Source organism: Haliotis cracherodii, unplaced genomic scaffold, assembly GCF_022045235.1.
Source record: "Haliotis cracherodii isolate W230 unplaced genomic scaffold, xgHalCrac1.p SCAF_14, whole genome shotgun sequence".
Classification (NCBI taxonomy): domain Eukaryota; kingdom Metazoa; phylum Mollusca; class Gastropoda; order Lepetellida; family Haliotidae; genus Haliotis; species Haliotis cracherodii.
In genome coordinates, this window is record NW_027266269.1 from 19,846,936 (window position 1) to 19,859,840 (window position 12,905).

The 12,905-nt window shown below is 43.1% G+C and overlaps 1 protein-coding gene across 1 annotated transcript in view; it reads right to left on the reverse strand.

Moving 5' to 3' along the window:
* LOC139460619 (uncharacterized) overlaps nucleotides 1-11,611 on the reverse strand; it is a 94,406-nt gene extending 82,795 nt beyond the window's left edge. The window contains exon 1 of the mRNA XM_071242087.1: nucleotides 11,438-11,611. The gene's annotated coding sequence lies outside the window, so the exon portion shown is untranslated. The remainder of the gene's footprint in view (nucleotides 1-11,437) is intronic.
* Nucleotides 11,612-12,905: the final 1,294 nt, after the last annotated feature.

Here is a 12,905-nt window from a genome sequence, read left to right on the forward strand (position 1 = left end):
AGTTATAAATATTTTACAATATTGACCTTGACACGTCTCGGCGGCTTGTTTAGAAAGTGTGCGTATTTTGTCCATACTTCAGTTTTCCGATGAATGTTTGTGTTTAATTGACCTCCTCCGTGGCCTAGTGGAAAGAGTACCTGCCCTCGAGCGAAAGGTCGGTGGTTCGATTCCGACTGTATCTGAGTGGGATATCTATGTTAAACTGCATGAAATCTCGGTGGGCATGTACAAGCACACAAACACACACACACGCACACGCACACACACGCACACGCACACGCACGCACGCACGCACGCACGCACGCACGCATACACACACATACAGTTGTTCAACGCCACACCCATGCGTTATTTGAGTTATGTGATGGCGGTCTGAAAATGATCGTTTCTGAACCAGGCAAACTAGTGTTTGATAGCATGAGCAAACAGTCACACGCTGTCGGGGCACGATAACTCACAATCAACCAAGTTTCCGAGTCCATTCCTTAAGTCGCCTCATACGACAAGCAGATCTAGAGATTTTTGGGGGTCATTTCTACCCCGGATTATAAACCTATCACCGTATTACTCCAGATTGCATTAAGTTCCTGATAACCAGCTCATCTTCCAAACCTAGGTTTTGAAGCGGGTCACTTCTAAACCTGCTTTGAGGTTTTACATTTCAACTGTTTTACAATTGACGTTTCATAAAATATTCAATTTGTATTGGTTCCAAGTCACATTTTTACATGAAAATGCCATGACGTGAATGGAGCCTGCAACCTCACATATCGTGTTAAGTTTTGTAACCCACTGTTTTCCCAAGAGACACCGGGGCAGGTGATGAAAACTTGCCCAATTTCATGTCATGACAATAAAATATCTCGATGATTTTTTTTCTGTTTTTTGTTTATGTGTTTATTTTATTTATTTATTTTTTATTTTTCTATTTTTTTATTTTTTTTGGTGGTGGTGGTGTGTGTGTGTGTGTGTGTGTGTGTGTGTGTGTGTGGGGGGGTGGGGTGGGGGGGGGGGGGGGTATTTCCTGCATTTAGACGGTTCAAAAGTTGGATAAAACTAGCCCCATCGGTTTTGGTTGAATGTGGAAACCTTTATCTTGGGAAAAGCCCTTCGGGCCTTGGACTTTTCCTTTGCTCGCGGTTTTACATTTCAAACCAAAACTCCAAACCCAGGGAGGTTTGTTTTATCCTAAACATCACCACCGAGACACTAGCAGCCAAGTCACCGAGAAATTACCCCCGTGCGAATTTAGTCGCCTCTTACGACCAGCAATGGTCGCTGGGGGCATACGAATGAGGGAGCTTTGTTTTACGCCGATTTGAACAGGATTTCTTTTAAATAAATACCCCGGACTCGGAAATAGCGTCACGGATCGCATAGCTCCCATCTCCAACTTACAGCATATAATTGTTCTCGCTCATGAGAGTAATATGATTGGAAGGCTATTTTTAGCGTCGTGCCATTCAACTCGGACTCAAAACGAAACAACGATAGCGAATGCGTCCAGTGTAGTTATCTTAACAAAGTGGAGGTAAAACACTCTGAATAATTGGAATATGTGTACGAAGACAAGTCAAGCCTGTGAATATTTCTCATATTCAGAAACGTGCTATTTCAACCACACTATTAGCCTGCCGTCGACTAAGACTATTGAAATTGGGGAGGTCGCGACAAATCCTCACCTACCAGATGAAATCCCGGCCTTATTGACAGTGTAAATATGAATGTATTGATAAGGGTAAACAGAGGAACGCACTTTTACCTATTTACAAGTGCGCCCGTGTACTTTGACCCGAGCTCTGTGACAGAAGCAGTGGTAGTTATTGTGAGGGGGCTATTCACAGGGAAACACGTAAACATGTTTTAAATAGACGCGAAATGCATACTGTATTTTACTAATATAACTGCTGTATAAACTACGGAGAAAAAAAAGTATACACCCATGTGTGATGGTTTAAGTGAAACGAACAAGAAATGGTTATTCGATGGTGATGTATTTGATACGGGTATCATAGCTGTGTGTTGGACCTTATCTTTGCAGTGCTTTTGGAGACTATGTTCAGTCGAGTAATGTTTTGATAAGGTTTGTAATTTTGGGGCCAAATCTTGGTGTGCTTGTTACTATCATGGTTTGAGCGACAAAGTTGGGCCGGTTATCGAAATCACCGCATTTCGCTACCCAGAGTTGCGTGCCTCAGGCGTGCCAGAAACATCGCTCCGATTATGTGTCTAGGTTTGTCTAGGTTTGTCAGCACCATACCCGTGCTCCTGGGTTTTACTAAAGTGGTAAGCGTCTGAGAACTGCATCGCTTCGGGCTTTCCTGCCCCTCCAAGATGAGACACGGCGTTCAACCCAACTCACTCACTCAAACTGACACGACGTTAAACCTCACTAATACTCACTCACTCACTCAAACTGACACGACGTTAAACCTCACAAACTCACTCACTCAAACTGACACGACGTCAAACCTCACTAACTCACTCACTCACTCAAACTGACACGACGTCAAACCTCACTAACTCACTCACTCACTCAAACTGACACGACGTTAAACCTCACTAACTCATTCACTCAAACTGACACGACGTTAAACCTCACTCACTCACTCACTCACTCACTAACTCAAATGAATATTGCAACTCACTGTAAATTGTGAAATACGCAGGACAAAACACACATCCACATTATTCGGATCTCGTGAGCATGCCTTATGCTTGATTTGGCGCATTGTGTTTATGAACATAAAATGATAAAAAAAATATGCACATTATTAATTTGTCATTATGCATTTTCTTATACTTTGAATGAATGAAACAATGGTATACCGTTGTTCAATGTATCTGACAGCACACCCTCGATTATCCAGTGTCTCCACGATGTGCAATATATTGTTGTCAGTGGTATACCATTGTTCAATGTATCAGACAGCACACCCTCGATTATCCAGTGTATTATGTCTCCATTCATATATGACCGATACGGATGGGGGGCCCAGTCGTCACTTCGGGCGTTCCTCCCACATTAAGCTGACACGCCGCGATATAACTGTAATACTGTTAAAATCGGCGTTAAACCCAACTCACTCACCCACTATATGACCAATACCCTTGGCCCATAAGCCACCAAAGTTTTGGTGAGGAGGTGACGTCACCAGCTCCATCTCTCTTAACACTAACTCAGCACAGAATATATCTCACTCATCCGCGTCGTATTAACAAAAATGCAACTTCGTCATAGATCTACATTCAAACCGCGGCCTTTTCTCAAAGTTAGTTTCCAAGTAAGCACACACATTTGCAAAAGTAGCGATATGGTAGTACCAAACCTTTAATAAGCATTATATAGTCAGATATGAATGAATGAATGAAACAATAGTATTTTTATTGTCCATTATCTGTTGATTATTTTGAACAACTGTGCGTGCGTGCGTGCGTGCGTGCGTGCGTGCGTGCGTGCGTGCGTGCGTATTGTAGCACCTAGGTCAATGTCCCAACGGGTAGAAGTGTGGATGGAAAAGAGGTAGAGAGGGGTGGGGGATTATAATACACATTAAGTTTGTAACACATCCATGTATGAGTCAGTGTGTTACATCTGTCATCAACTGTATGATGTAGTTTGCGTTTGGTCTGTTCTGAATAAACATATATACATTACCGTTACAATGGCAGCTTGGTGACGTCACGCGCTTCACTGGAGCGTGCGGGTGTTCAGCGCTTTAACTACAAATACCTCACGGCGAACAGGTATTAAAAATTCATATATTTTCAGGACAATTCTATCGACAAAAAAGAGCTTCCTGTTCACAGATCCAAGTCATTCTTCAAAATCTTCCAACTAATATGATATACTTGTGTACGTTACCTGCCACTAATTGCCCCTGTTCAGGTATGTCACTTGACGCGCTGAGAATGTTTATCGATGGCAATAATCAATGCAGAAATCCTGATTGATTTGATCAAGATCCCAGCAGGTGATCCGCCTAGCGATGTCGCGCCTGTCTGCCGGGAGGTCCACCGTAGTGTCTACAGATCTTCCCCTATCGGTCTGTTAAAAATCCTTCATGCTGGTATCGATCGCTGATTGGAGGTATCGAGTTCCTCCTTCACCGAAATGGCTACACTTGAACTACTAGTATGGGTTGGCCAGCTATTGATGGGGTATTGTCTGGGGCGGGGAAGCTTTTCTTTGTTGTTAAAGTGGGCCAGGCTTAATATGCTCCTTCAACTACAAATACTATAAATATAGCATAATTCGTCAGAATTTACAACCTAGTGCACTAGTAGCTAGAATACATCATTGGTTTCTTAAAAAACTCATATCACGGGCAATTAATTCGTCTATATTTTGATAAATGGAAACAAAGAGGTTGGTTGGTTGTTTTACGCCGCACTCAGCAATATTCCATCTACGTATATGTCGGCGATCTGTAAATAATCCAGTCTGGACCGGACAATCCAGTGATTGATATCATGAGCATCGATCTACGCAATTGGGATCGATGACATGTATTAACCAAGTCAGCGAGCCTGACCAACCGATCCCGTTAGTCGCCTCTTTCGACAAGCATAGTCTCCTTTCACGGCAAGCATGGGTTGCTGAAGACCTATTCTAACCGGGATCTTCACGTGTCGAAACAAAGAGGTACATGTATGTGATAACCTGTTACAGTCCTAGTGTATGGGGTATCACGATGGAATTGTTATTGATAAAAGAAGTGGTTTGCCAAGTGCGACAATGATTCGACAGCAGATTTATAAAACCCATGCTTTAAAAGAGGTTCGAATTTGTCTTCTGCGCCCAAATGCTTGTCGTAAGAGGCGAATAACAGGATCGGGTCTCAGGCTCACTGACCTAGTTGATGCATGTTATCTTACCCCAATTGCGTGGATCGATGCTTATGATGTCAGTCACCGGATTGTCTGGCGATTATTTACGGACCACCGTCATATAGCTTGAATATTGCTGAGTGCGACGTTAAACAGCAAACAAACAAACCCGTTTTTCATCATGAAGTCCCATACCAACTGACAATGTATTTTTGTCTACGATGTTCAGGTAAAAAATATACAAGGGTGCGAGTGATTGCTTAACGCCGCGTCAGCAACTTTGCATCTATTCGTGACCGAAAATAAACAAATCACCATCTATACCTTTCGATATGTCACTTGTAACTATTTCTTGAACTAGTTGTCATGGTAACAGATGCAGCACGCAATGTTATGTCCAAGGCGTGTCACATATACGCCTTCATGTGAAACTATAAAATCTCTAAGGGATGTTTATGTCAGGATTTATCACACGAAACCAAAGGTTAATGTGACAGGTTAGCTATCAACGGGGCAGTTAAGCCTGACGTGTCTCCACGACGTGCGGTAAATTGTTGTCAGTGGTATACCGTTGTTCAATGTATCTGACAGCACACCCTCGATTATCCAGTGTCTCCACGATGCGCAGTATATTGTTGTCAGTGGTATACCGTTGTTCAGTGTATCAGACAGCACACCCTCGATTATCCAGTGTCTCCACGATGCGCAGTATATTGTTGTCAGTGGTATACCATTGTTCAATGTATCAGACAGCACACCCTCGATTATCCAGTGTATTATGTCTCCATTCATGTATGACCGATACGGATGGGGGGGGACACGGGTGGCCAGTCGTCTAAGGCGCCGCGATTCGCTGTGCAGAGTTGCGTCCCTTGGGCACGCCAGAAACCTATGTAATGTGGGTTCGAATCCCGGTTCGCCCCGATTAAGTTTCTAGGTTTGTCAGCACCATACCCGTGCTCGTGGCTTTCTCCGAAGTGGTAAACGTCTGAGACCTGCATCACTTCGGGCGTTCCTCCCACATTAAGCTGACACGTCGTGATATAACTGTAATACTGTTAAAAGCGGCGTTAAATCCAACTCACTGGCTTACCATTTCCCTTGGCCCATAAGCCACCAAAGCTTTGGTGAGGAGGTGACGTCACCAGCTCCATCTCTCTTAACACTAACTCAGCACAGAATAGATCTCACTCATCCGCGTCGTATTAACAAAAATGCAACTTCGTCATAGATCTACATTCAAACCGCGGCCTTTTCTCAAAGTTCATTTCCAAGTAAGCACACACATTTGCAAAAGTAGCGATATGGTAGTACCAAACCTTTAATAAGCATTATATAGTCAGATATGACTAAAGTGTAATTTGTTGTTGTTTAACACCGTACTTAGCAATATTCCAGCTATATGACGGCGGTCTGTAAATAATCGACAATCCAGTGATTGGTAGCATGAGCATCGATCCACACAATTGGTTTACGATGACATGCATCAACCAAGTCAGCAAGCATGACCACCCGATCCCGTTAGTCGCCTTTTACGGCAAGCATGGGTTGCCGAAGCCTATTCTAGCCCGGATGACGCCTTATCGATACCTATTCTATTCTGTAAATTATGCGACAAAACTAGGTTCTTGATTCCGTTTTCATAGAACATCGGCATCCTTTCCTATCCTTTAAGTCAGTTGGGTGGTCTGGTGGGTAAAGCGTTCGCTCGTCACGCCGAAGGCTCTGGTTCCATTCCCCACATGGGTACAATGTGTAAACCACATTTCTGGTGTTCCCCGCCGTGATATTGCTAGAATATTGCTAAAACGGCGTAAAAACATGCTCATTCACTCACATTTGAGTAGTAACCTTCTTATTCGTATTTATCTATAGTATGTGATTTATTAAAGGTGTCGGACGTGTGATGAATGGTTCGTTGTTAAAAGTGGGCACAATATCACTTTTTACTTATGTTTGTTAAAGGGGAAGTGTACACGCAAAAATCACTTTCTTTCTTTTTCTAAACAAAACGCAATTTTAGAATTAGTTAGTATCTGTGTTTGAAAATATACACTCATTTTCTTTCACAGTGAAAGTAGGAAGCTCACAATAGTGTGAAAGTGATATGCCGTTATGAGGCCTTCGTTTTACGAGCGAAATAGGCCTGAGTTATCCCCCTCAGATTATGACGTAATTGGTGCCAATTCAACTGGGTCCCTGTCTATTTTCAACGCAAAAGATATCAAGGACCAGTTTGCGGTAAAACAACATGGTCTACGACACACTCCGGCGCAGTGGTGACTCAGCATAACACAATTCTGGCTGGCATCTGAGATGCTAGAATCACAAAACTGTACCTACACCACGTAAAGCGGCTCTAACAAAGCATGATGACGTCATAATGTTTATCAATTGGCACCAATGACGTCATATTGCAAGGGGCATAAGCCATGGTGGTTTTGTTATGGAAATAGAACACTTGTTAAATGTGAAAAATATAAATCGTTTTATTGCAAAAAATATGTTAATTAAATATGATTTTTTCATATTTTTGTCTATGACACTTCTATGTTAACACTTTTAATGTGGAAAAAGTACAAGAAAAAATGGTTCATTTCCGTGTGAACTTGCCCTTTAACATGCTTTGAAACTATATACCTTAAATATGTAATGACCACACATTTAAAAATGCCCCGCGCCTTACCACACGTAGGTGCGAACGCTACAAGTTACATGAGATGACTGTGTGTGATCTTGAATAGCCATGTCATAAACTGACAGGCTAAAAATAGTCTCCACCAATGTTTGATGGAGACTAAATTAAAAATGAAATACACAAGAAATGGTTTGTCGATGGTGAAGTATTAGATGCAAGCTTCAATGATGGGTTTGGACCCCAAGCTCGCAATGTTCCAGCCCATAGTAACGTTTTGATAACGTATAATTGTATTGGTCTAAAACAATTTTGGGTATACTCTCTTTTGCTCGGCAGTTTAACTCCAACGTTGAAGAGTGCACTGCCTACCCTCCAGAGTTCACAACACTGCCACACAATCCTAACGCGTTATGTGAGGAGTGAGACCCGACCAGGAGATGCTATCATACAATCTGTTGCGTGAGAACAGAACACTGAGTACAGAACATTCAATTGGGAACAGTCGATACAGAACGTAATGGCCGACATGCTTCTCACTTTACACACAGGACATTCACATCATTGGGGACGCATATTCACAGTTCAGTTGCCTTGATGGGTTTGTCCCCGATACCCTGGCTTTACGCGATACAGCCCTTTCTGTTAGGGGATTTACTTTTCCTCGTTCTGTGTAGTTTTGTATCTCGTCTTTGTATTTGTTCTATAGAACTCATACATAAACGTCTCCGTTATCCTGGTAGATCGTATTTTTTATATAAATTATGTAAAATAACATTCTGCTGTAAGCTATAATAGATGCGCGTTACCTAGACAGATTGTGATGAGGTACATTGTCATATCGGACGTGAATACAACATTCGTGGAGCGGGCTTCATATTGTTTCAGCTGCATCATACACCCAAACACAGGGTGGTACTTAATCTACAGCATGGTACATAGTCTACAGGCTGTACTTAATCTATAGGAGGGTACATAGTCTACAGGGAGGTACTTAATCTACAGCATGGTACATAGTCTACAGGCTGTACTTAATCTACAGCATGGTACATAGTCTACAGGCTGTACTTAATCTACAGGAGGGTACATAGTCTACAGGCTGTACTTAATCTACAGGAGGGTACATAGTCTACAGGCTGTACTTAATCTATAGGAGGGTACATAGTCTACAGGGAGGTACTTAATCTACAGCATGGTACATAGTCTACAGGCTGTACTTAATCTACAGGAGGGGACATGGTCTACAGGATGGTACTTAATCTACAGGAGGGTACATAGTCTACAGGGTGGTACTTAATCTACAGGAGGGTACATAGTCTACAGGCTGTACTTAATCTACAGGAGGGTACATAGTCTACAGGCTGTACTTAATCTACAGGAGGGTACCTAGTCTACAGGCTCTACTTAATCTACAGGAGGGTACCTAGTCTACAGGCTGTACTTAATCTACAGGAGGGTACATAGTCTACAGGCTGTACTTAATCTACAGGAGGGTACATAGTCTACAGGCTGTACTTAATCTACAGGAGGGTACATAGTCTACAGGGAGGTACTTAATCTACAGGAGGGTACATAGTCTACAGGCTGTACTTAATCTACAGGAGGGTACATAGTCTACAGGCTGTACTTAATCTACAGGAGGGTACCTAGTCTACAGGCTGTACTTAATCTACAGGAGGGTACATAGTCTACAGGCTGTACCTAATCTACAGGAGGGTACATAGTCTACAGGCTGTACTTAATCTACAGGAGGGTACATAGTCTACAGGGAGGTACTTAATCTACAGGAGGGTACATAGTCTAAAGGCTGTACTTAATCTACAGGAGGGTACATAGTCTACAGGGTGGTACTTAATCTACAGGAGGGTACATAGTCTACAGGCTGTACTTAATCTACAGGAGGGTACATAGTTTACAGGGTGGTACTTAATCTACAGGAGGGTACTACCTAGTCTACAGGGTGGTACTTAATCTACAGGAGGGTACATAGTCTACAGGGTGGTACTTAATCTACAGGAGGGTACATAGTTTACAGGGTGGTACTTAATCTACAGGAGGGTACATAGTCTACAGGGTGGTACTTAATCTACAGGAGGGTACATAGTCTACAGGCTGTACTTAATCTACAGGAGGGTACATAGTTTACAGGGTGGTACTTAATCTACAGGAGGGTACTACCTAGTCTACAGGCTGTACTTAATCTAAAGGAGGGTACATAGTCTACAGGGTGGTACTTAATCTACAGGAGGGTACATAGTCTACAGGCTGTACTTAATCTACAGGAGGGTACATAGTCTACAGGCTGTACTTAATCTACAGGAGGGTACATAGTCTACAGGGTGGTACTTAATCTACAGGAGGGTACATAGTCTACAGGCTGTACTTAATATACAGGAGGGTACATAGTCTACAGGCTGTACTTAATCTACAGGAGGGTACATAGTCTACAGGCTGTACTTAATCTACAGGAGGGTACATAGTCCACAGGATGGTACATAATCAAGGGTGTTACACAATGTACAGGATAGTACAAAATCCGTACTGACTATGAAACTGCCCTGACTGGAACCGAACTGAATGTACGGGGCTGTACTGATAGTGTGACACTGTACTGAATGTACGGGACTGTACTGACAGTGTGACACTGTACTGAGGATACGGGGCTGTACTGACAGTAAGACACTGTACTGAATGTACGGGACTGTACTCACAGTGTAACACTGTACTGAATGTACGGGACTGTACTGACAGTGTGACACTGTACTGAATGTACGGGACTGTACTGACATTGTGACACTGTACTGAATGTACGGGACTGTACTGACAGTGTGACACTGTACTGAATGTACGGGACTGTACTGACAGTGTGACACTGTACTGAATGTACGGGACTGTACTGACAGTGTGACACTGTACTGAGGATACGGGGCTGTACTGACAGTGTGACACTGTACTGAGGATATGGGGCTGTACTGACAATGTGACACTGTACTGAATGTACGGGACTGTACTGACAGTGTGACACTGTACTGAATGTACGGGACAGTACTGACAGTGTGACACTGTACTGAATGTACGGGACTGTACTGACAGTGTGACACTGTACTGAGGATAAGGGGCTGTACTGACAGTGTGACACTGTACTGAATGTACGGGACTGTACTGACAGCGCGGAACTGTACTGACTGTTTGGGACCACCCCTATATACACCCGCGATCCCACACAACACTCGAATTGATATGATATACAATACCATGACTCATCTAAACAGTGTACAAAGCAGTAGCATTAAGAATGAAACAGATACTGGTGTAAACAGCTTATCCCTCGACTAACTATATCAACATGCCTCGGGCACAACGCTTACCTTAGGAGGAGATACATATCAGTCTAGGTGTGCGCACCTGAGCTGCGATACAGGTCAAGCGGTGTCGCGACTCTCGCCGTAAACAACATTAATAACAAACTTGACATCGGTGGTGTGAACGTACAACCACTGGTTCTACCGGCCAACGTAAGAGTGTCCTACATAGTTGCAGCCCTACATAGTTGCAGCTTAGAGCAGGGATACTGCTGACTGTGGCGATTAACAAAACAATATGTGTAAATAAACACGCAATACCGCAGAGTGAGCCTTTCGGCTACTGATGTATGTAGGTAAATGTTGGTATGTGTGTGTGACACAGAAAGCGACAGAGAGAGAGAGAGAGAGAGAGAGGGGGGGGGGGGGGATTATGACCTGTGTAGGTGTTAATGTAACACTATACATGACTCTAACAGGAGATACATATTACGAAATAACTTCGATGTATTATAACCATGTTCCGCGGCCATAATATAAGCACAGTCGTGTGAGCACATCTCGTCACGTTATAGGTACGTAGATTTTCATGAGACCCAGAAATACCTAAAGTTGCAGCGAACACTACCACCAGCATGACAAACACTGTGTAAAATTTGGCACCTACCTACAACGCTAGAATCCAGATGTAGTCCAAAGCCAGTGTCCAGTCTATCCTGTCCTGTCTATCCTGTCCAGTTATAAGTGGACACAAGACCCGTTGTCCACACCTGGGCACGCCTACAGAGAGCTGCGTGTCGCGGACAATGACATTCCAGCGTCGACTGATTCAAGGCTGAGAGTGTCTCATCTGTCAACTCGAGGACGTAATTTACAAACGCCCTGAACCGTGCAGTGAGCAAGCAGCCGCCATTATCTCACGCACTGGGTAGATAGATACCCGACATCGATTTAGTGGAATTACGTTCAGGGGCCGTGTCAAAAGTATCCCGGGAAGCGCAATAATTGAGTTAATGGGTTTGTGAATTAAGGTGCTGTGATGCGTGATGAGAGAATTATTTCTGGTCACATAGAGATAGCTTCTTAAATAGTGTGTTGTGTGTTTGTTAGGTTTTATAACTTGAGTGAGAGGGCTAATGTGTACATGTCACGTCGCACGGGAAATATTTCAGCCATGTAGCGCGGGTAACAGGTTTCATAATGTGTGTTTGTTTGTGACCTGCCCGTTGATGTTTTGGAAAGTGACGGAGGGGTGAGGAAGGTATTTTTTAAAGAGACCAAAATGAATCCTATTCTTTTTTTCAGAAAAACAAGTCTTCAGGTCGCACGGCCACACATGCCAGATTTGGTTTGCTTGTTTGCTTGTTTGTTTGTTGTTTAACGCCGCACTCAGTAATATTCCAACTATATGACGGCGGTCTGTAAATAATCAAATCTGGACCAGGCAATCCAGTGATCGACATCATGAACATCGAGACACGCAATTGGGATCGATGGCATGTATCAACCAAGTCAGCGAGCCTGACCACCCGAACCCGTTAGTCGCCTTTTACGACAAGCATAGTCGCCTTTTACGGCAAGTATGGGTTGCTGGAGACCTATTCTACCCCGGAATCTCCACGGGTCCCAGATTTGGTGTTCAGATGTTATCATTAAACTGAAATAACAACACTCACTCATTTTATTTTGTCACAGTCCTCGCCATTTGAAATAAATTCACGAAATATCGAAGATTAATTAACGAAGAAAGCAGCATGTGTTATTATACTTATGGAGTGAAAACAAGCCATTGCGCCCACACGGAATATTACAAAAATATGACTAAAATTATCAAAAGCGCTTTTCAGGAAATGTCCATTTTTTAGCGAAAAACATCATCATTGAACTTGATCACGTGGTTATCATCCGATTGAGGATCAGTTGGATGACCGCGAGCGGTTATATTTAACAGTGTGTGCAGCTTACGGACATTACCAGCACGAACTGAGAGAACAACACGTGCAGATGTACTATTTAAAGCGCTATTGACCTAGGTCACTGCAAATTATAACAGCTCTCAGTAACCTGTCGATTCTCACCAGGATTCTGACGACACGTGATCCCAACTCAATGATGATTGTGAAATGTTTCCAAAC